The sequence below is a fragment of the Lissotriton vulgaris genome, chromosome 1_1 (genome assembly GCF_964263255.1).
Source record: "Lissotriton vulgaris chromosome 1_1, aLisVul1.2, whole genome shotgun sequence".
NCBI classification, from domain to species: Eukaryota; Metazoa; Chordata; class Amphibia; order Caudata; family Salamandridae; genus Lissotriton; species Lissotriton vulgaris.
Genome location: NC_141685.1, coordinates 740,044,297 through 740,069,818, shown reverse-complemented (window position 1 = coordinate 740,069,818; position 25,522 = coordinate 740,044,297).

Genomic DNA, 25,522 nt, shown 5'->3' with positions numbered 1-25,522 from the left:
TCCCCATTCAGGAGTGGAGCCAATTCAAACTTCTTACGCTTTCATATAAAGCCCTAAACAACACAGGACCAGAAGACCTGAAGATCAGCATACACTTTCATCAACCCACCAGACAACTAAGATTTGCCTCAATTTCACTCATGCACATTCCCGGCATCTGCAAAAGCAAAACTGGAGGTCGCTCTTTCTCCTAAATCGCAGCCAAGACGTGGCCAACATCCCTCAACACATCAGAGCCTCCTCCTCCTCACATCTTGTATTCAGCAATAAGCTGAAGACCTGGCTCTTTGTAAAAAACATCTTAGGGACCACAAACCTACATACATGCCCAAGCACCTGGATACACTCTCAGGTGATTAGTGCACGATACAAATCAATATAAGATAATATAGCATAACATAACTTATGTTACCTTGTAGTGTCACACTCACCCAATTTTTATATATTCGATACATGATCACCATTTCTTTCAAATCCCTTCACAGAAAGAGAAAACAATTGAAACACTTGCTCCAATTACCAGTATGTACAATTGTAAGATTGAATAATATATGTTTCTACATTATAATGAAAATGACCAGAACTGTAAAAATGTTTTTTAAAGTAGTGTAACTATTTAACATTAAAATAGAAGTACTGAAATTCAGCTCCTGTTAGCATATACTCACTTCAAACTCTGCGTATTAAATTTAATAAGCACAAGATGCTATTCTTCACTTTAGAATGCAGTCTGTGACTCACTGGTTGGCATGCGCTGACTGCTGCCTTCAGATTTAATACATACAAAGATAATCCATCCATTTAATATTTCCCAGAGTGTTGCCTTTACCTTCAATGTACTAAGACTCCTGTTAGTATCTTTAATTTGCCCAGATTCCTGGCATTGACTTTAATATGCCCGACCTGCTGCCATTACCTTCATGTCCAGATTCTGGCCACTACCTTCAATGTCACCAGACTTCTGCCACTATCTTTAATATGCTCAGCCTGATTCCACCACATTTTCCATTATATTGCACTGTGCTATAGTAACATGTGCACACGACTTCATGTCCCCGATAAAACCCGAAGTACATTTCAGAGTACAGGTGGTACACTACTCGATAGGTCATGCTTGGTTGCAAAAGTGTGAATTTACAGTGTGCCCTATGTTGGAAGTGTTTCGATGTTGTGCGAGATAACTAAAAGGGTGCTCTTATGATCACATGGGGACATGCGCATGCGTGGAGCAAAGAGAGTTGAGCGACGCAGTTTCTTTAACTTATACATAAGCATTGTTGTGTATGGTTGGAAGAGTGTGGGTTTATAATGTGGCCTATGTGAGGCACATGTTGGTGTCGTATATGATGACCAGAGGGGCGTTCTTATCTTTCTTCTATCGAGAGATAGCTTTGCACATATTGGCACCTGCCATACTATGGTACATTGTTGATTCTGAATCTAGTAGTGGGTACGGTCTAGGGTCATCTGTCAGGGAAGAGCTAGGCCATCATGAATTCTGGGATGTGTCTTATCTTTGTGGGAGAGAATTCCAGAGTTTGCTGTTTAGACTTAGAGGAAGGGTCCATTTCTTGAGGGGCAAGATGGTCAGTTGGGAGGTAGCCTGGAGCGAAGGCCTCTGACCTGCTTGTATCTTTGATGTTTTACCTGAATAAAGAATGGCGCCGTGACAGAAATGGCCTCCAGGCAATAAATAGCAGTGGCAGGAACCTCAAGCCAGGGCTAGCTAGCGAAGTGCCTGAGGGATGGAGCTATATGGCCACGTAAGAGTGGGCGGAGTAGTTGTGTGGCGCTAGCATTTTCAGTAGGTACAGTGGTGCTCCTCTGCTAAGACTTTTTTCGTGGTCCAGTTGTGACAGGACTATGGTGATGGTGGACTGGGCCTTTTGCAGGAAACCTAGATTTGGAAAATGCATTGGAATCTTTCTGTTGAAGAAGATGTTTTTCATAACTAGTGTCACAGATGTGGCGAGTGATAAGCTGGAGTTCATGAACACTCCAAGCTGTCTTACTCTAGTTGATATCACCACAGGAGATGGGACTTTCCGGGGCCAAAAGGTTGTACACTAGTAGTTGTTCTCTTTTCCACAAGTTAGGATCTCACGTTTGGGTGAGTGAGTTTCAAATAGTCCACAATCATCCATTAGTCAGTGTCTCGGATGCAGTAGTCGAGATCGGTCAGGTTTTCCAGCTTGAGGAGGATCTGGTTGTCATCAGCCCAGTTGTAGCAGGTTAAATTGCATGACTTGATGAGGTCCAATAGTGGACTGAGGTAGGCACAAAAAAGCAGCAATGAAATGATGGAACCTTGAAACATACCTGATTCAGTGCAGCGAGGAGCCTTGGTGTACAGAGGAATTGAGATGATGCTTGATCACTTGGAGAAGTAGAAGGATATCTAGTCTAGGGTGGCTCAATAAATGACAAGCTCTCCTGCACTAAATAGGTTTTAGAAACAGGCGGCGGACTGTGTCAAAGTTAGGCATACATATCCAAAAGTAAGTCTTCAGATAATCATAGATGGAGATCAGGGGCCGATATCAATTTGGCAATCAAAGCGTACCTTCTTTTCTTCCACGAAGCTGGTGATCTGAATGAAGGCAGCTCTTTCAGTTAGCTGTATTAGGCACCGTCCATTTGTTGCTAGTTGGCTGGGTCTTCTTGATAAAGGTTCTTCTACTTTATTATCGGCCTGCTGCAAGAAGTTGATGTCACTGGAGAAGATGTTTGAGGATACGGAGTTGTTTATTGTTTTGGCTCTGCCGGTGGAGTTTGCGGTGAGTAGGATGTCCTTGAAAGCTTGACTAACTCAAGCACTCAAGGTCTAATTGGCAGCGAGCCGGACCTCAGGCCTATACATGTTCCTTGAATTGGGTGAGTTGTTGGAAGGTGGCCAGGATCTTCTGTATCCCAGCAGATGTATGACACCTGGATCCTGTGGTCCAAGTGCAGCCAGAGGTTAGTGGGCTTCATTTGTAACAATTGCAGTAATTTGACACTGGTATCATCCACCCATAATGCTATAGGTCCCCACAAGAGATAATTAATTACTCCTCTTTAGCGCTTGACTTGCTCAGGATAGTGAGGCAGATCAGTTCAAGCCTTAGTCAAGATGCTGATGTAGACTAGACTCTCAAAATGCTGCATGACATTCAAACCTCTTTCAATATCTAATTGTTGAGTCAGTGCTTCACTTTATATGAGGAAAGTACATTACAAAAGAAAAATGCATTATCCTAAAAATAATGTTACACAAAGAGAATTAAGTTTCTAACTCCTTCTATACCTGAGATATAGCACTAATGCTATTACATAGTTGGAACACTATGCGCTATAATCACAGTTCAAATTCAAATTCAAAACAAGCTTTATTCGATTTTAAATTAAAATCATAAAAGCATTTATACATCCATATATACATACAAAACACTTAAAAGTATCATAAAGTTAATCAGTACAGTACAAGAATAGCTTGTTTGATCATTAAAAGACCTTTTACATAAAAATTCATTAAAAATAGCTCAAAACAGGCATTTCATTAAAGAGCGTCATCAGTCCAGGGTAGAATAGTAGCTTAATACATGGATTTTCTCAAGTTTATGACAGATTTTAAAAAGCATGAAACAGCGTAAACTACATGGTTATCTTCTAGCTGTAGCATTTTCATGTATGCTGATCTGCATTTACGAATCCCCCAACGTTTAAGGAAAGGTATCAAAAATTGTTTCCTGGGGCTCGTATAAAACTTGCAGAAGAACATAATATGAATGTTTGATAAAAGTGAGGTACTATCACAAGGGCATATTGGTTTGGTGATAGACCAATCATTGCAAGTAGGTAAGGTGACCATGCGAAAAAAAGTAAACGAGTCAGCAACATTCTGGGGTAGGGAATCTGTACCAGGACTAGGTAAGGTTGAAGTCCCTCCTTCGGTGTAATTTCCTGGTAACTAAGCACTGTGCTTTTGGATTTTTCGCTATTCCATCTGATGGTATCTAAATGGATGGTCATCATCTTTTTCAGTGCTGTTCTGGGTATCCCTTCTAGGGTACTAGGGTTATCAAAGAATTCAGGATGACCAAATTCAGTGAATAGAGTTCTCACATAGGATAACCATTTGATGTTGCCTACCCCATCTAGTGCTAGACAGTCTTTAATAAGATCTCTGTTCAGTTTGGCTTCCTGCGTGGCCCATACCTTATGCCAAAGCAAGATAGGGGACATCTTGATGATATCGCTAATATAAGTGACACCCACCTCAATATGTGACATGTACGTAGATGTTGTTATTGGCATTCCCAATAGATGGCAAATAAATTGATTTTCACAGCACTGTAGGGAATGATCTTTCTCAATGCCCCATAGCCCTGCGCCATAAGTGGCTGTAGATACGCACTTCGCTCTGTAGACCTGGATTAATTCCTTGACTGGTTTACCACCAATTTTATCAGAGAAGGAGCGCAAAGCACCCATAGTTCGACTATAGGCCAGTTTCCAGGCTGCTATGGCAGCCTGCCAGCGGCCCCGCCTGTCGAACAGAATTCCCAGGTAGCAAAATCTATCTGTTGTTGCTATTCTTTGGTTGTCCAGGAATATGGTGCAGGGGGCCCTCTTAGTCTTTGGTGCACAGGGCATGGTATAAGTTTTTGAGATATTCACTCTTAGGTCTCTGTCCCTCATGTAGCTTGTGAACTTATCTACAGCACGCTGTAAGCCAATTCTGGTCCTGGACATTAAAGCCACATCATCGGCATATAATAAAATGGGCACCGGGGAACCATTAACAGTAGGGTAATCGTTGGGTGAGGTTGACAAGTGCTGGCCAATGGAGTTAATATATAATGTGAATAACAATGGTGCCAATATGCAACCTTGTCTGACCCCTCTGGAAATAGGAAATTTGTCTGAACATTCCCCCTGTTGACCGTACCTCACTCTGGCCCCTGCGTCTTTATAAAGTTCTTTGATGAAAGTGATAATGCGGGCGTCAATACCAATATCCCCCAGTGTTGTCCAAAGAAAGCCATGATCAACACAATCAAACGCGGAACTAAGATCGATAAAAGTTATAAAAAGTGTTCCGCGTTTGGCCTGGGTATATTTAGAGATAAGAAGGGACAAATTTAGGCATTGTTCTATCGTCCCTATTCCCTTTCTAAACCCATATTAGAGGTTTGATACCACTTGATAGTTTTCCTCCCAAAGTTGAATTCTTTTTAAAATTATTCTTCCAGCCACCTTCATCAGACCATCTAACAGGGATATTGGCCTATAACAGGTGGGATCATCTCTATTACCTTTTTTGAAAATGGGGACCACGATGGCATCTGGCCAGGTAGAGATGAACCCACACTGATTTACCGTGTTTAAAACGTTTGTAAGCAACGGGGCCCAAAGATCAGGTTCTGCTTTATAGACGTCCACCGGGGTACAATCCGGTCCAGGCGCTTAACCAGATGCGCTTTCCCTATTAGCATCATATACTTCCTGACAAGTGAATAATATATCTATGGGAAATGGGTTAGATTGAGAGTGAACACCAGGATTATTAAGGGTTGCCCTTGATGTAGATGAACACACCCCGGGAATAGGCCTACACCAGGGGTAGGGTGGATATACAGTTGCTTGAAATGGTTTACCCAGGTGTCACCAGTTATGGCTACATCCATAGTGTTCTCATTATTATTCGACTTATACGAGGATTTAACCACCTTCCAAAAGGCAGAGCTATTTCTGTGTCTGGATGCCTCCATTAGGGACTCCCAAGCCTCACTTTTCAGTTTTGATTTCCTATCTTTAATAGCTAATTTATATAACCTCCTAGTCTGGCGAATGTGGTCCAAATTTTTAGGTATTAGGCGCAAGGCCCTTTTTAGCTCTTTCAGAGCAGTAGTGCATTTGCTATCGAACCACCCTGGGCATTTTTTAGTGTTCCCTTTGGGTACTCGGACCAAAAGGTTTTTAATTGTGTATTGAATATTGGAAAAGGCAGCCATTACCTCCTTTAAGTTATTATTGTCTTCGAGGCACACTGAAGTATCAGCTGCACACGATGAAACAAGGTTTTGAAAAAATCCTAGGGGTTGAATCTTTTCCCATTTGACAACATAACCATTTTTTTTAGTCAGGTTAATCTTAGGCGGATAAACGCAAGTAGTGGATTTTTTACTTTGTTGCCCCAAAACATTTACATTAAAAATTAATGGGAAGTGGTCACTCAACGGGACTTTCCCCATTTCCCAGTGGGTTATGAGCCCGGGTGTAATAGGGGAAATTACAGCAAAATCTATCGTGGAGTTACATCCACGACCGTTAAAGGTTGACTCGAAAGGGGCAGGTGGTAAACATACCTGGTTGATAAATGACAGGTCAAAATGAAAAACAATGTCATTAAGGAGGGTCCCCATCTTGGTGTGGGTAAAGTGTGTGGGACCATCCTCCCCGTAATCTGCCAGGCCACACAAACCTAGTGCATAATACGGGCAGGTGGTACAATTAAAATCCCCCACCCAAATGATCAGTTTTTCCCCCACAACTTCTTCTCCTAGTGATTTAATGGAACTCAGGATTTTTACCATAATGGGCTCCATCTCAGTGCTCGGCATGTTATTATAAAAATTCACTAAGATGATATTATGTGAAAGGCCCCATTTGAAAGTTAGGATTTGGTAGTACAAGCTTGACTGAAACTTGTGCACTTTAACATCCCCCGTTGTTGATACGTATATGCAAAGACCCCCCCTTGTTACGGCCCTGAGTCGAAGGGGTAGCTGGGGAATGGAAAGTTTGGTAACCTGTTATGTGGACTTCATCCAAGAGCCAGGTCTCTTGTAAACAAAGAATGCTATGCTTTCGGATGATGTCCAACCATGCATTAAGAGTGATTTTACTTGCCAAGCCCGCTACATTCCAGGAAAGCAGTGTATGTGAATGATTACTAAATTCATCACGAATGGGTCCAAGATTCCCACTGGTATTTGAAATGAACAAGGGAAGGATATGCTGCAAATTCTGTATAGGAGGGGAAGTTGAATAAGATTCTTCTGGATGTAACAATTGGTGGCATTGATCTAAGTTTATTATCTCCTTGTGGTCCCTAGCTGATTGTGACACTGACACTCCAGGTATCTTTAAAACTGTTCCTGGTGACCCAAAACTAACATTATTATTCATTGCTAACTGTTCTAGTTGCTTGTTATAATGGGTTATTGGCAACATCTTAGTTGATGAGAGTGTCTCCTCCTCCTCAGAGTACCTTGCCTGTCAGTCTAGATCTTCAAGACATGACAGGACATCGTATCTATTGACCAGCGCCAAGATGGTCAATATCTATTGATCAGCGCCAAGATGCTCCATGGAGTGTATGTGCGCTATACAAAAACCAACAAACATCAAACATCAAACCAAAGGGATTTGCCATTGTGGCACATATGAGGGGCGCGGAACAAAATCCATATGCCCCCCCCATACACTAGGATTTCTACTAGACAGTCTCAGTCTCGGGTTATCCCTCGGGTTTTGCCACGAAGGTATCCTGGGCCCTACATTCATGTTCAATAAAGAGGGAACATAGGGGCGTTCGGAGGGGTTATTAAAAGGGTTTCCATCGTACAGTGGTGCCACTAGTGGCTGGGGATAGAAATAGCTCAAGTCCCTTGTGGCAATACCATTTGCTCCACGAGTGTCGTACCAGTCAGTAATATGAGTAACCACCCTGTGGTCCCTGAAATTGATGGCGATCACATCCCCTGGTATGTCTTTGGGCCTTTGTCCTACTCACCCTAGTCTCCTTACGTTCACTATCTCCCCATTAAGGTGGGGCGGCAGTGGTCTGTTATTTCTAAGCCAGTAGGCTACCTTGTTTTTTAAATCAAAGTAACCTTCCCGCCTACCTTCTAGAAGCTCAGGAACCCCTGTAAGTACAATTACGAAGGGGGCCGAATCAGGTGGTAGATTTATGTGGTGCTGAGTATTGTGATTATTTCTCTGGGGGCGTCCAACTTTGTTCAGATCTCTTGTCAGTTCAGGTCTTGAGGGGGAAATATTTTTGTGGGCAGTTTCGAGGGTACCCTTGTCTTTTTTCCCATTTGTTGTCAACCCCCCGGCCCCTGTGGGAGTGGAAGTTGCGGCCTCTGGTGCTGGTTTCGATGGATCTATCCTAGCTTGTTTGGATGGAACAGCTTCCTTAACCCTCTTAGTAGGAAGATTTTCTTTTACATTATGATGTGATGCAGGATGTACCGTGTCGGAGCCTGTCGATGGGGCCGTTATATGAGGTTTCTGACCTTCTATAGTTGCGGGTTCTTTGGTACGATCTGATTTTATGTAAAGTGCCAGATCTTTCATGAGTTTAGTATTTTCATTTGCTACTTCTGTTAGGTTGGACAGATCATTGCCCAATCTTTTCACCCTCTCTAGTAAAGGCATAATTAATGATTTCATAAGGTGCTCTATGTTTTCCACAGTACACGGAAATACACCATCTACTTGTACGAGAGGGATTAAAGTATTTAAATTCTCAGCACTTTGCTGGTTTATCCTGGGGTTGTTCAATAATATCTTTCCTGGGATGGATTTTCTAGAAAGTCTGGGAACTTTTGAGGTTCTCCCCTTCAAAGGCGGGCCCCTTTTCCTCTTTAGGTGTACTCTTGTAGGCGGATTGCCTATTATAGGCTTATCTGTATTGCCCTTAGGAGTTGGTAAAGGCAATTGCAATAAAGAGGGTTCTACTGAGGAGAGGTCTGAAGAAAGTTCTGAGGGGACCATACTGGGGGAAGGGCTATTCACTATAATATGTGGAGACAAGTATTCTTGGAATATAAGCGGAACATCTATGTCTACAATTTTATCTATCTGTACAGTTTGTGTGGGTGAAGGTGTTAATAGGGTACTAGTATCTTTTGAGGATAGCTTGCTTCTTTGCGAACCAAATGATAAGCGCCTTTCCACAAGGGCAATTTCATGGTCTATGGCTGCAACCCTCTTTGTTAAATAGGCATCTAGTGGCCCTATCACATTTGCCCTCCCAAGCGGGGTTAGTAGATTGGTGGGTCCCTTGCTCGACATGCCAGTTAATGTAATCGTGAGATCTAACTATAAGTCTTTAATGTATGCTACTATCAGCAAAAGTTCAACGAATGATTGTCCGTCCAGCAATAACTTAAGGGAACAAACGTTTGCAGTGGGGCAAAGATGCAGTTAAGTGTTCATTGCAAGCTTAAAGGTAAGAATCCTTACTGGAAATACAACAGCTGTTAGAGGGGTGGGCCGGTCCGGTCCTGGATGGTCTTGGACGGGCTTAGACGCAGCGACGGCTCGTGGAGGGAGTTACGGTGGGGCAGGAGGGCGGGGAGGGGGAGGGGCAGGGCGGAGGTTGCTAAAAACCGGCATATGGATAATTGCAGGTAAGTAAACAATTTAATTAATAAAACGAATTTCGTAGTGCGCCTTGCATCGCAAAATGCAATGCAGTGCGAGCTACGAAATTCGTTTTATTAATTAAATTGTTTACTTACCTGCAATTATCCATATGCCGGTTTTTAGCAACCTCCGCCCTGCCCCTCCCCCTCCCCGCCCTCCTGCCCCACCGTAACTCCCTCCACGAGCCGTCGCTGCTTAGACAGGTCCGCCCTTGGTCCGGGTTCGTCCGGGCGTCCCGCTCGCGTCCCGCGTTGTGGGCGTGCCCCAGCTTTGTAGCGCCTCCAGGCGCTAGATGATGACGCGCTCCTGAAGCGCCGACGCGGTGACCCCTGGGGGACCGAGTTCCTCCCAACAGCGGCCGCAGGTGTTGCTGGTGCGGCGGCAGGAGGACTCGGCGCAGGGGACCCGGCAGTCAGCGGAAGTCAGCGAGAGGCAGGGGGACGAACGGGTGAGTCTTTAAGGTCCGAGTTCAATTCAGCAGCCCTTCAATGGTAAATGAAATGCCCAGATGGTCGGGCATGCCCCAGCTTTGTAGCGCCTCCAGGCGCTAGATGATGACGCGCTCCTGAAGCGCCGACGCGGTGACCCCTGGGGGACCGAGTTCCTCCCAACCGCGGCAGCAGGTGTTGCTGGTGCGGCGGCAGGAGGTCTCGGCGCAGGGGACCCGGCAGTCAGCGGCAGTCAGCGGGAGGCAGGGGGAGGAACGGGTGAGTCTTTAAGGTCCGAGTTCAATTCAGCAGCCCTTCAATGGTAAATAAAATGCCCAGATGGTCGGGCGTGCCCCAGCTTTGTAGCGCCTCCAGGCGCTAGATGATGACGCGCTCCTGAAGCGCCGACGCGGTGACCCCTTGGGGACCGAGTTCCTCCCAACAGTGGCCGCAGGTGTTGCTGGTGAGGCGGCAGGAGGTTCGGCGCAGGGGACCCGCAGTCAGCGGCAGTCAGCGGGAGGCAGGGGACGAACGGGTGAGTCTTTAAGGTCCGAGTTCAATTCAGCAGCCCTTCAATGGTAAATGAAATGCAGTTACCGTGTGGGACCGTACCCAATAGCATTAAAAGAGAAGAAGTCTCCTGAGCATACTTGCATGTCTGGAACTTCACCATCAGCATTGATCCTTCCCCAAAATATCACTTAACCACAAAAAAAGTAGCAAAAAGAAGTTATTCCTCCCACAGGATAGTCATCAGAGAGCTTCTAGAATCTTTGATCCAGCCGGGTACGAAACCTGGAAGGGCAGCAGTCACCATCAGAGTGCAACCCTCACAAATGAGTTTTGTTTGCCTCTGCCTTGGATAGTGAGAAATAGTAAAACAACCAACTAGTCATGAGACCCAGTCATTGTGATCTGGAGTAACAAGTTCTCCTGCAACCTTTGAATTATGGGGACTCCTCTGATACTAGAGGGCATGAGTACTGCATATTCAGCATATGCAGGTGTCTTGATCAAACATAGTTTCTCCTGGGCTAATTTTGGCTGGTCAATTGAGAATACGCAACCCTCAGCCATGGAAACCAGATCTTTCAGATATGAAGATCACGGTAGGAGGAGCAGGGAGATCTCTGGCAGAGGTGCTGCCAAAACTTCAAAGGCCTGATGGACTGGCACCCCCACCCACAACAACAACTGCACTACAAAGAAAAGGGAAAAGGAATGTAAATGAGCAGGCTCTAGCAGCCATCCACCATTGGAAAACCACAGAGATGTTGAGTCCAATGGACTCAACTATTCATACAGTCAGTCACATCTATAACACTTGTATGCAACCCCCAAAATATGCAAGCATGTACACTCAGCCTCCATACATGTTCTACACAATATGGAGGTAAAGGGCTATGGTTTAGGAAGTCACGGTGGACCTTTTGCATGTCGGAGGCCAATATCCATCTTCCCCTGAAGGGTACAGGATAACACTCATTTCTTTTCACTATTAATCACACAGCAACCTCCACCAGTCTCTCAAAGCTCAGGTAGAGATGGCAGTCGCCAGACTCTTAAAAGACGGGGGTGCAATGCCAGTGCTCGCTTGATCTCAGATCACACGTTTGGTGTTTCAGATTAGTAAACAGGGAAAACATCAGCGAGATCTTGGAGGGAAAAGAGACAGAATCTCCACAAGGCAAGGCGGCCTGGCTCCCTAAAGCCATTCAGTGAACTTTCCATGCAAACAGGATGCTATCTTCTTATTCGTGGCATGTCGAGGCTGGGTGCTGGAAGATTTGTATCTAAGATAATATTTCACAGTCTTTTGTAATGTGATGATATGGTTACATAAGGATTGGGAGTGAAGGATCTTTGCAAGAGTGTATTCAAGTTCTTAACCCTTTCCAGAGTCTTGTATAGTTCCATTTAGTAGTAGTGAGTCTCAGAGAATAGCAAGATTATGCCATGGAAGAGAAGAGGAGCACTCACACATTACAAGTCATCTCTTCACATAGTTATGTCTAATTGTATGGCTTCACAACTACAATCCACTAATAATGTCTACTGAGATCTTTTTAAGATTACAAGAGAACTGTGTCACCTTCCCATAATTAAGATGGGTGTACATACAACCCTCTAAGAAATCGTCTGGCATCTTATCTGTCTTTTTTTACTCTAAAAGTATCAAGATATGATGGGGTGAAAAGGCAGGTGAAAAATGTCAATGAACTTTCTAATTTAGAATAAACACATGTCCAAACATCTTCCCATCCCCATGTAATCTAAGAACATCAAGTGAAGGCTTTAGGTCAAGTCGACACACTTATGTCCTGCCTTGCATCAAGTTAGCTGGGAGATTCCTGTCCTATATTGTATCTGTAAGGACTTCTTTCTGTGATAGGGGGGTCTAATCCTGGCCACAATTAATAACTCACTGACAGCTGGACAGGTCACTGAACAACACAAGAAAGGGATAGTTACTTTGTTCCTGGTCAAAGTCAGGCTAGCTGTCTTAGAGCTGAACAATCTACTACCCCTTTACCCAACTACCAGATATGGCAAATATGAAGGAGAAGCATCTATCAAGTTGTCAGACCAACCATCTTGTGAAATCTTATCTTTTTGATGCGGGACAAGCAGAGTTCCACGCAGGTTTTAATATGGAATCTGTACTTGTTGCCATCCTTGATCGACTATGGGTCTGGCAGGATGAGAGTCAGGGAGACAAGAGCCATCCTTCTTCTAGACCTCTCTGCAGCCTTTGACATACACGGTCAACCATGACATTCTGTTGCACCGCTTCAGCGCCTTGGGGATAGCTGCCATGGCTTTACCCTCTTTTGCCCTGTTTCTGAAAAAAACAGATTGTAGACAGGTCTCACTCAATTTAGGTTTACTGAAGTCTCCCTCCCACGTAGAGTTCCTCAGAGATCCACTCTGTCTCTGTTTAAAGTGTAGCGTCAATCGCTACATTGTCTGATCCAGTCTTTCAGATTTTCAACTCGTACAAAGATGATACACAGCTTCTGCTCACATCTGATTATCACGCTTCCAACTCCATCAATAGGATGAAAGACTACACATCAGGCATCCAAATTGGTTGTGAATAATTGAATTACACTGAATATAAACAAAATGGAGCTGCTTCTAATGCCCGGGGATTCAGAGTCATGAGAGGTCTCTCTATGGCCCGCACAACTTGGACCTCTCCCCATTCCAGGGAGTCACAAAGAGAATCTGGATGTTCTTTTTGATCAGGAACTTTCCTTTCTCCCTCAAATTCAAAAAGTATGGGCAATAAGATTTGTGCAGTTAATGGTCCTGAGGGAAGTCTTTGGTCAGATGGTTGGGTCTTGTGTCCTTTCCAACCTAAACAATTGCAGCACTATCTGCGCCTTCTAAATCTAGCCATATCCAAGTTCAAATGGCACCAGAATATGGCCATCAGCTTTGTAACATGTCTTAAATACGACCATGTCTCCTAGGGACGCACAATCTTCATTGGCTTCCTATAAAGCAAATGGTTCCATCTCCAGGTTCTCTGCCTGACTCACAAAGCCGTCACAAAAAAACAGGGCAACTTTCTTGTCTCACCTGGTGGTTCCTTACCATCACACTCAATCACTAAGGACCAGGGGGCATATTATCAAGCCTGTGCGCTAAAATTATCGCCGCTTTATCGGCCGAAAACGGCCGATAAAGCGGCGATTATGGGCTTGATAATATGCTCTGTGGAATTCCAATCGAAGCTCATGTTAGATGTCTTCACATCTAACATGTGCTTCGATTGGAATTCCATAGAGCATATTATCAAGCCCATTATCGCCGCTTTATCGGACGTTTTCGGCCGATAAAGCGGCGATAATTTTAGCGCACAGGCTTGATAATATGCCCCCAGGTTCTGCCTGTCTTTCATATATACTTCAGTTCAAGTGTTTACTGTAGGACAGCAGAACTTTACGGTGTTAGCCCCAAGCTCTGTAAAAATATTTACCTGAGCATATGCTTTATCCCCAATTTCAGAGACTTTAAATCTGCAGTGGAACGTCACTTTGCTATAGTTCTTGCCTGGTTTGCGTGTCCTCAACTTTTGACTTGCTTTTCCTCCTTTTGTTTGTTTTTATTTATCTTTTATCGGTCCCTAGTTTCAAGATGAGTAAGTCACCGCTGAGCTTAATAAATCATAATAGTAAATGAATATTAACAATAAAGTAACTGTTTTCGGGGAGCAACAATTTGTAGATTGATGTGTGATATAACAGGTATAGTTCATCATTTGAGGTTGGAAGGTTTTCTCTATATCTTTCTCTAGACAAGGGAATTATATGGTTGGTGGTTAGTGTGTGAGGAGGTCTTGAGGGTTATCAGTCTGCTGAAGATTTTGGACAGCCAGTAATGTGACTCTGCAGCAAGAGGGTGAAAAGGCGAGAGTAGAGTATGAGGACATGCAGTATCTTTTATTGTGTGTAGGTGGTCTTGTTGGTCTTTACTGTAGTATAGGTACTGGTGGACACTGAAAGGGAGGAGATAGTGGTCATTCCAGATGATGGGTAGACGCCATGTTGCTCTGATGAGTTTTGGGGCAAGAAGTTTGCACCCAGCTGATGGCCAGCTGGGTGTGTTAGTCTGGTGACTACATTGGAGAAGTTGACAACCTTAATGTTCAATAGAAGATTTTGTTCATGTGAAGTTTGGTTGGTTAAACCAGGCATTGAGTTCTCCCAGAGTTGGCATTGTTGATGTTATGGTGAAGTAAACAATGATATCAAGAAAGGTGTCTGTGAACCTACAGTTGTTTGTGAGAGTCTGAATATAAAAGAGCATATGAAGATTGATGAGGGTGAGCAGAGATCAAGAAGAGATTTTTATTCAGGATTGGTAAATTCTTGGAAAAGCGAGACCTTTATGTAACTAGTTTTCCTCCAGTCTTTTCTGGCTTATTTCTGGAAAGAAGGATCTGGGTAGTAGAGTGGAAGAAGATTCAGATAGACAAGTGAGAAAGGGGGCAAAGTTGCAAGCCTTGTATTTAGACTCCAAGAGGTGATTTAGAGACCTGATGTGGTTGGGGGAGCAGAAGAAAAATTGGAATAGAGCTACTGAAAAGGGAGAAGTGACTAGAGGTATTAGGAAATCCCCAAGATAGAGAGAGGGGAGAAGAGAAGTGGGGTCGAAAAAAGAATAATGATGAGAGGGCGAGTCAGGTATGACCCTGTATATTTAGGTGAAAGTTGGAGGGATGGATTATATGTTACTGGGGAGGAAGAGAGGGTTGATGAGGGACTGAAGATCTCTAAAGGAGGAGATGGCTGTTATGCACAAGGAGTGCACTGGAGGGGTTGAGGTCAATAAAGAGAATATAATTATGAAGTGGATGGGGAAGAGGTGGGTTTGGTAAGGTGGAGAGAGAAAGATTAAAAGGGAGAAACTAGCAGGGGATACATGATTTGAGAAGGCATGGTTAGGGAAGAGATGGAAAGATTACACATTAAGGGTGGCTGGGGGAAGGGAGGCTAGTAGAAAGAGACGAGAACGAAAGGGGTGAGGAAAATGAGAAGAGTAGGAACAAAGGGGAGAGAGTGGTGAGGGAGCAAGTATCTCTCTGGAAAACAAGTGAGCCTGTGGGAACTTTGGGATCCTATACAGAGTGTTTATCTGGCATTAGAGATTGTTGGACTGGGTCACCTACTGGAGCACTATGCCGGATGTGATAGTCACAGCCACAGATTTTAAGAGTTCATTTACTCGCCTTGTGGGTGCACCAGGAAGAAAGACAGAACTTCCCACAACCATGAGTCATTTTGCTTCTGTGGATCCACCGAGGAGCAGGGAGAATGCTACCCAAGAAGTCACCACAAACAACATAGTGCCAGAAACCAACCGGTGAACGAGCGCTCCACAAATCACTTATAACATAACATAACATTGTAAGGAGGATTCAGCTTCCCATACCAACGACATTAACACCATCCGTGCTGGTGACGAGCTCAGCTTGTCATGGATTACAGCTGAGCTGTACTCATGACGAGCTGAGCTCGTCACGGCCGTTGGAACGTTCGCACGCGGGGCTAATTTTCCCGCTGTCCTGAACGTTCTAAAAACGGGTGCGGCCGTTACGAGCTCAGCTCGTCATGAGGCCAGCTCTGCATGGGGGTGCTGCTCGCGCCCCCTCACCCCCCCACAGCGAAGGGGTTAATTGAGATTCTATAGGAGATGGAGTTTTCGCAACCTACCAGTATGTAGCTATTTCTCAATAGATTAATGCAATTAAGAGTCATGGAATCCATGAAGGAGTATGTGTAATCCAACAGAAGGTGCTGCTTTCCAAATCACTAGGCAATTAAGAAGCTTCCCAAGAGCCATCAATTAATTAGATTAGATAGAGTCTAATAATAAGCAGCAAGGATGTAACACACTGAAGGACACAGCTTTTCAAAACCATAGGATAACATGATTCTATAGAGTCCACCCAAGAATGACTTAGTCGGAACCAGTTGGATAATCCAGATTATTAGAATCACCAGATAATTACGATTCTAAGAGGTGCACGCAGAGGCAACCTAGGTGTAATCCACTGGAAGATGCAGCTCCCACAAACCACCAGAAAATTTATGAACTTATGGATGTCATAGCTTTCTATACCCATCATATAACTCTGTATTGTTGGGATCTGCCTAAGTGCTGGCAAGGTAGAACACACTGGAAACACAGCTTCCCAAAATCTCCAGACTATATAGGAGTTCAAAGATTCTGAAGCTCTGCTGATAATTACAATTAAATTAGGTCCAGTTAGATGACCCACAAGAAGTTGCTGCTTCCAAAACCACAAAGAAATCAAGATTCTGTGAGGATATACTACCGGATTATTAGGGATGAAATATAGGTCTACAAAAATATGGACTACCATCAGCCTGAGTCTAATGCAATGGCAGCCTTGTGAGGCATCCACAGGACTTTTGTCTAATCCAACATCCCACATTTGTTTCCATGCCAAGCGGAAGGCACCAAATGCATCAGGCTGGCTGGAAATAAGCATCTGGTAGATTTTTTTAACTTTGTGTTCACCCAGGTCACCCATGAGAAGTTTCCCCTCTAATGAGTTGAACAAGGAAGATCAGATATGGTGGTAATGTAGGGGTCAGTGCGTGGCGGAGTTGAAGATAACGGTGAAACTGGCTGCGGTGCAGCTGGTACTTCACCTTCATGGACTGGAAAAACCGGAGGACCGTACTGTGCATAGCATCCCCCAGGGTAGCTACCCCAATAACGTCCCATTTCCAGAAGACCTCTAGCCCTCCACCTGTTAAAGTATACATCCCTACCAACGCAGCATTTGCTCCATCAGCCTGTCTCACACTTAAAATTGTCGGAGAGAGGAGCACCACAGGTTCAGCACCACCCTCGTTGCCAGGGGGAGACGGTCACTACTACCCCATGGTATAGGTATGAAGCAAGAGGAGTGTCCTCCATTTATCTCATGCGTAGGTTGGGACGCCTTGAAGGTCACACCACCAGTTGTTTATTATCAGGAGGTGGGCTATAAGGTAGTATGATTCAATATTTGCAGTGGCTATACCTCCACATTTACTAGATTGAAAGCATTTGCTGCGGGTAATACGAGGGGTGCCTCCCTCCCTCCCACAGAAAAACAGTAAGGATGGAATTCAGCTTATGGAACCACTGCGGTGCAATGTTATATGGGAAGTTATGTAACTGATATAAGAATCAGGGCAAGGACAACCTCTTGAAAATGCCAAACCGTCCTGTCAAAGAGAAGGAGAGAACAGACCAGATCGTAATACCCTCCTTTATGCGAGCCAGCAAAGGCTCCAAATTGGGCATTCACACTATGATTACCTGCTGCATTGTGGAAGTCTGAAGTGTGCTCTCCAAGGGTTTGTTGAGCTTGTCTACTGTTCTTTCAGAGGTCTCAGAAACATCAAAGATCTCCTAAGAGGGACCCAGACCATCTACCTGTGACACCTGAAGAGCGGTGCCCTCTCAAGTGCCCACATCGTCTGCTAGATTCCAACTGGTAGTGCGGCACGGAACTAAGAATAGTGCCTGGAGACCGGATTGCCTGTGTGCACTTAATCTGATGGCTGCAGCCTGTGTGTGCTTAATATGATGGCTGCTGCCTGTGTGCACTTTGACCTGCAACTAAGGTGTGTGGCCCGCATTGTGGGGACCTTGGTATGCATAAGCATCTAATTGGTGGTGAGTGGATTCACCGGTTGCCGGACCCAGTGTGGTCCGCTTCATCGATCTCTCTCATGCGACAAGCTGACTGCATGCTAATTGCGTGCGGTGTTCGATTCCCAGGTTGCAACCCTCTGAGGTGGGGGGGCGTAATCATGGTAGTGCCTCATTCTACCTTGTGAGGCGCTGCTAGCTTATGCCTGTGTGCGTGTGTGGCAGGAGCTGTATGGTGTAACCAATATCGACTTGCACCGGACATTAACCCTCATTTCCAGGGAGGTACAGAATTTGCAACTCTTTGTTGTGTGTGTGTGACTGGAGATGTCTGGTGTTGCTAAAATCAATCTGCACCGGATATTGTGCCTCATTTCTAAGGAAGTACAGATTTTGCAACTCTTTGTTGAGTGTGACCGGATGTTGTGCCCAGATTGTCTAGGTGCGACTCTGATCAACATGTACCTGACCCTTAAAGCAGCGAACCATCTCCTCACCCAGCCTTTCCCGAGTACACTGTGTTGCCAGGTAGTTTTGCCCGGTTTGGGCCTGGGAGGTGAGGGTGACTGACTGGCTGGAGGAACGCTTCAGAGAACGATCAGAAGCAGGTCAAGAGACTGTGTGGACCCCCGTGCTTTGAAGAACTGGGCTGGTGACGGAATGCCCTTTGGGACCCCTGTGGTGTGACTGTATATTGCCCTCTGTCCATGTCTGCTCCACATCCTGTGGGTGAACTTCTCGAGTGGCTGCCAAACCCCATTTGTTGACTGCCTCCTAATTGACCTTGCTTCCTACCCCTGCCCCTACCCCAACCTGCTGGGGACCCTGACTAAGAGTGACTTTAGCCACATGTGGCCTAGTGCCCGTTGGGAGGAGGGGGTGTCCGTAATCTATGGGTTTAGGATAGTTGGGGGTGAGTTGTTGGGCGGAGGGAGGCTTGGGGCCACAGGGTCTGCAGTGCGTAACTAACTGACCTGCTGGGTATCAGTTGCACCACATTAGGGTGCTGAGTGCGTATGTATGCGAGCGCTTCCGTACGGACTTGTCTGATATCCATTACACAATGTAACCGTATGTGCGAGCGAGTGTAACAGTGCGAAACAGCCCATGATTCGAGATGCTGGACGGCAGTTTGCCGGATTTGCCAGAACAGCATTACATTTGACATTGGTTTTAACTGTGCAGCCTTAGCCTGCGGTGTTATAAATTGTTTATGCTCCTATTTCTGATATTGTTGTGACCCAGGGTGCACCATAGAACTGTGTGGTATTGAAATATAAGAATTGCTAGAGTGGGCCTGGAGTGGAAAAAGTGTTGCACCGCACAAGGGTGTGGGGGGAGGGGGTGTAGATTTGATCTTTCCTAAGTGTGAATATTACTGATGTCATTTGAACACAGATGCGCCTAGTGCTGCTAGCAATAATTCTGAATGTGAGTTATGCCCAGAAATACATAATGTTCATGTTGTGTTGATTATTATGTGTGTTGAATACAAACATTCTTTACATACATCACGTGTGAAATCCCTTTTGTGACGCTCAAAGTATTCATTGTGAGTGCTGGTCCGAATTTGTCGGATCTGACACGCTGACAGAGTGCGGCAAGAGGGAGCACAGATATTTTTAAATTATTCTGTCTGATTTGGATCTTCACGATCTGATTGTCGGGCACATTGATGTCCTGATCGGTTTCAGTTGAATTTGCATTGTTAGCCTTATTTATAAAGGTCTAATGGAAGCTGTGATATAATCCTGAGGCATACTGACAGATTTTTTCTACAGCTATTGATTCTCCATTTTAATTTTGGCATCTTTTGCCAAATATACCAAAGATTGAGGCTATTGTGTATATTACGGAGACCCAGTCAGAAAAGAAAGTGGACGCTCTTGTATTGGAAGTCTTTGTCCTGAAGACGACCCTCTAAGTATCCCTGGGTCGAAACGCTGTCGACGCCTTTTGCTACATTTTGTATTTTTTTGTTCTTTGGTGTTTCATGTTTTTTTTTCTCTGCCACTGTTTGTTTAGTCTACACTTGTCAATGTTCATTATTTCATCATTGTTTGTGTAACTGTCCGAGCGCCCTTAATATTTTGAGTTTTATGTGTGTTATATGGAATTCGTATTAAAATATTTTTTTTCTAAGATTTTTTATGTACGTGGCTCTTGTGAAATTAAGTCAGTATAGTTTTTGCTCTGTTCATGCACTATTTCTTTCTTTTCGCCACCCTAATTATTTTGTTATTTGATTATTGTAGCTCTTGAACCACTGTTTGTAATACAGTAGATATTGCCCCAGGTTCTTGTTCAGGGGTTGCCCTTGTTGTTGTAAATCAATCATGCCTCTGCTTTAAACATTGCCTCTGTGGTAAGCCTGACCGCTCAGTGCCAAGCTACCCATGGGTGTGCGCAGGTTATCAGTGTGTGCAATCACCCGCCCCTGATGGGCGTGATAGGTTCTGCCTGCCTGCCGTACTGCCTCAGCCAACCAGAAAGTTCTAACATTACCCTACTGTGAACACGTTTGCAGTACTCAAACAACTTGATATTAACTCCTTGCAGACAAATTTCCCAAGACCCTGCATTCCTCTTCTTCCAAAGTCCCCCAAATCACCTGCTTTTCCTGCCAATGTGAAGTTTCTCTTATAATACCTGCGGGTCAGTGGCAACGTAAATGATATCAGCGTTTTGGCGAGGGCTATGGTATCCAAGACATCTAATACCTGCAATATAGCCATGGACGTTTTTAAGGAATACAAATAATGTCCCACGCTGTTCTTCCAATGAAAACTTGGTCCACATTTCGCCAGTCTTTAACTGAATTCATCAATGACCACTCGCCCAACAATCCAGAGTTGAGATGATGCCCTAGAACCCCTAGTCTTCCTTTGTAGCTCGGTGCTTTCAACAGCTTCAGTGATATTCTTGCCAGTTTCCGCTGCCCGGCAAAGTTACTTTTGGAGTGAGTGAAATGTGGAGTAGTTAATCCTGATAGCTAAACCCTTTAAAATATACATGACTTTAGGTACCATAGTAATTTTGCTTTCCACTATTTTACTTAACCAGGAAAGTTTGACTCCGTCTATGCAAGTAATTTTTAAGCTACTCTGAAGGGCATCTCAGTTTTGAGCACCTATGTCTTCAAATTAAGCCTACAGGTAACATTTGTAATCCCAAAGCTTCTTCCAGATCCTTTAACAGTCTCAAGATTGGTGAGGTGGATCTTGTTACGTCAATGAGATTTAGAGTTTATGTTCCAAGCTTCCAAATTCGTATTCTTTGCTTCAACTGCCTCATCACTGCAGCTGAGGGTTTGATAGCCATTTTATCGTGCAACTTTGTCTCATGTCTCTTTGTATGAAGACGTCTTTCAAGACTGGTCCATTGACAAATAGCTTCGTTCTTGGGTTTGTGTATGCTGCATTAACCTTTTAAATACAAACATCGCCTTATAACAATTCTCCACCACCTTCCCTACAAATGACCGGCTCACCCCATCAAAAGCCTTTTTATGTAAAGTGCCCAAAAAACCGATCTGTTTCTTCTCCTTGAAAGCCTTCTCATGAAGGTGAGCGTTTCTTGTAAAGTTCTCAAGCGACTGTCTGTTTTTGTTGAATCCAGACTAGTCCTTCTTTATGAGATAAGTCGGGAACTGAAGTTTGGTTCACCATTATTTACAAGTAAATTTTGCTGTCCTTGTTCAGTAAAGAAATAGGTCATATGAAAAACACAGTTTGAGATTCCTACACTTCTTGAGAACAATTACTATGCCAGCATCTAACATAGACACTGCAAGCTTTTTGTCTACCATCAGTGGAAACAGCCTCATCAATGTAGGAACCAAGTGAGGCAAGGGTTCTGCAAAAATCTTCATGAAGCCCACTGGTGCCTGGCACTTTGGATGCAAGAACAACACCTAGTGTCAACATGCTGTCCTCAGGCGTTCCATTACTACAGGTTACTACCAGTCAGATTTGCAAGAGGGATAGTTGCACCACAAAGTTGGCTGGCCACGAACTAGTTTGCAAACTTGAGGATCACCAACTCTGCAAGACCACCAGTAAAAAGTCACTGGGTAACACACCAAGATCACTGCCCACTCTTTCAACTTATAGACTGCTGCCCATCAGTCCCTACTACTGATCTCTCATTAAGGTGCTTTGGCTCTAAGGGGAGTAAGTCTTATAAGAGCTATATCTCGATCTCTGACCTGTGCCAGATTCACTTCTACTGTTTTGGTAAACTGCCTCTTATAATAACCTGCTCCTTTTATTCACATATCAATCAGCAAAATGTTCTAATATGCAACAATCACATGTACCTTTTCCTTAAATACAGGAGTCATAAGTAGGTGAGGATTGAAGTTAGAGAGCATGGGATTCACACAGGCATCTGGAGTTATTCAAGTAGGAGGTGGGTTCTTTATTTCATGGTAAATCTTTAGGTTACAGCAACAGCAGTAAGTGCTGTCAGGGCGTCATCCTTTCTCCATCTGTCTCTATCCCCTAGCACCCACTCTACACCAGACACCAACATTCTATCACATCATCTACTCCCAGCACTGCAGACACCAACTCAGATGTTCAAGGGATGGGGACATAGAGGCTACTACAGTGAAGCTGGTTGAGATGCAAGATGGCTGCATTTTTTTTGTTCTTGAGACCTTCCCCGCACTTCATTCGTGCCAGTATCTCATCAATAGCGAGCAAGCATCACTATCATACGAGTACCTCCTCTTGGGAAGTTGCTGGGGACAGGCTGAAGCCAAAACCTCAAAGCAGTGGCACTTCAAAAAGCAGATACCAGCCATGACAAGCTGTCTTCATCACCCTTTCTCTCGACCTGGGAAAAGGAGTAAGTGGCCTACTATATGGAAGGCCCACCGCTCTCCACCCTCTGCTGGCATGCATGCTTAGCAGCCAACGTTGCCTCTAGGCTGGATGGAAAGGGGGACAGTGTCACTACTATAACTATAGCCTGGGCCTTTAAAGAAGTAGTAAGCAAGCTGGTCACCATGCTTGGTGTGATGGCTGTCAGTCTCACTGACCTGCAGAGCCACGTGGTCGGCAGGAACTAAGGTAAGTGACCAAGACAAACGTAGCCTTACAGCTCTTGCATGAAGCCATCAGCCAGGAAGAATCTTCAGCGGGCTGAATTTGGACGACTAAGCCCCAGTAACCCTGAGACAGGCATGCAAGTCCTGAGAGTCAATTCCACAGGAACGATGACGACCCCACTTCAGTTTCAAAGCATACAAGCCTCAGTGAGGGGAACATCCTTTACGACGCGGATGTTACCCCGTGCTACCATTACAACGCGTCTCTTACAACGCAAGTCATATCCACGACTTGCGCTGGAGGGCGCTCAAGGACAAGGAATAGTTAATTTACTATTCCAACACCTTCCCTACTATCCACGGGGACTGGTGTTGGAATAGTAAATTAAACTATTCCTAAGTCCGCACCCTACAGCGCAAGTCGTGGTAACGACTTGCGTTGTAAAACACGTGTTGTAACGGTACGCATGGTAATAGCCCGCGTCGTACCGTCATACAGGCTGTCTATCAGTCCCAATGGAAAGGGGAGAAAAGGCCAGTAAGGTAAGTGGCCAGGGGTGCTAAAGAGGAATATATCCGCTTTAACCTCAAGCAGCTGATTTACCGCTCTGCTGCTGGTGACATCTTTAACACCTTAAGGCCCGGTCTTTTGTAAAGCACAGGACAATTCCATAATGATTAAGGCACTAGAAGAGAAACGTTAAATGGAGAGGACTCAAACTTATTCTAAATAGGATAAAATAGCAGACTGTCTTTGGTGAACTGAATCTGAAGGGAAAAAAAGGCAGATTTTGAAAGAAAAAGGAAGCTAAGAGGATAAGTATAATGAGATACCCACATACTGCATGGCAGGATTCACTAAGGTACAAAGGCCAGTGTTGCCACTCTTATAGAACTCACATAAAAACAAATAACAGAGGAAGGCAAACATCCGCGAAAGTAGCGAGCAAGAAATCTATCACTGTTTTCAATCTGTGCGGTCTACTGCCCATGCACTAGTTTGGATAGATATATGAGTTTTAGAACAAGCGATGGACACCTGTACCCTGCATGAACGCACATCTTCATGATACAGCTTAAAATGCTTCTATGCTACACCACGAAGGTGAGGAGAGTCACCAAGTACCGGGGTCCGTAGCCAGTTTCATATTTTAGGATAGTCTGTCGTACTCCAGCCTGAGGCGTTTGTGGTACAGGGAAAGTTTAGTAACTAGTGCTTAGTAGCACGTTCCAGCTTCCTTACTATAGACATGGGAAAAGATGTCCAAGCATATCAGACCTAAAAAAAGTCTCATATGCGTAGCCAAATAAACCTTAAAGGGATAACCAAAAATGGCATTTAGCATTTCCTTCGAAAAGTAAAGTTCAACACTGAAGTTGATGTCAAAGTTCTGGTTTTTCAAAATGTTTAGGGGTATAGTCACATGGATGCCTTACAATTCCCCTATAGAGTATTTGTTGTGAAAATCCACTGATGAGGACCTGTCCTTTGTGCGCATGATTTGAAGCTGGGTGGAGGGAGTCCTTGCAATACATAGGAAATATAAATGCAGCAGGGGGAGCTTCAGAGATCTGCTTACCTGGGTGGGCACTGATTTAAAGGATAACTTCTCTGTTTGTAACCTAAAGGCTTCAACTTTCCAGAGAGGACTTGCACACATGTATGACATAAGTGTTATGCCGGGTCTCTCAGTATTAAAAAAACAGGGAATGTGGAAGAAATTAGAAAGGGTGGCTTCCTAGTTAAGATGAAAGTTCAATATAGTTGGCAGAAATGAATACGCTGCTTACCTTCTGTAATGCACTTTTTAGTGGATACTCTAACCACAGATTCCTCCCCTTTATAAAATGCCCAAGCACCAGGCTGGGTCCAGAAGATTTTTCGGCATAGCTCATGCAGGCCTGTAGGTGGTGTTGTGAGGTTCTGTTGATTCTGCCCTTTACCAAAAGTGATGATTGGAGCCACATATAAGAACCACCCAAGCTTTCTGGACACCATTCACAACTTTAAACGTGAAGCCCAAAAGAGAATTGTTCATGCCAGAGTGAAAAACTATTTTGGGACCCTTTTAGGTGGAATTGAGTTAACTCCACACAGTGGAGAGGCGGAAGGACATAGAGGAATCTGCAGTTAGACAAAATATTTATTAGAATAAGCATTACTGAAGGTAAAAACGTGTCCTTCTGATGGATATTTCTAACCACAGATTCACCACCTTTACAACAGATGACAAAACATTACCTTCCTCGCTGGTGGGTCTGTAGAATGACAAACCAAAGAGTCCTGCATGACCAAAGAGGAAGTTCCTTCTCCTAAATCATCGTCAAGACCTGGAACACCCTGCCCCAACACTTCAGGCAATCCGCGTTGCTGACCCAATTCAAGAAGGACCTCAAGACCTGGCTCTTCGAATGATCCTCCACACCCAGATGGACCAGC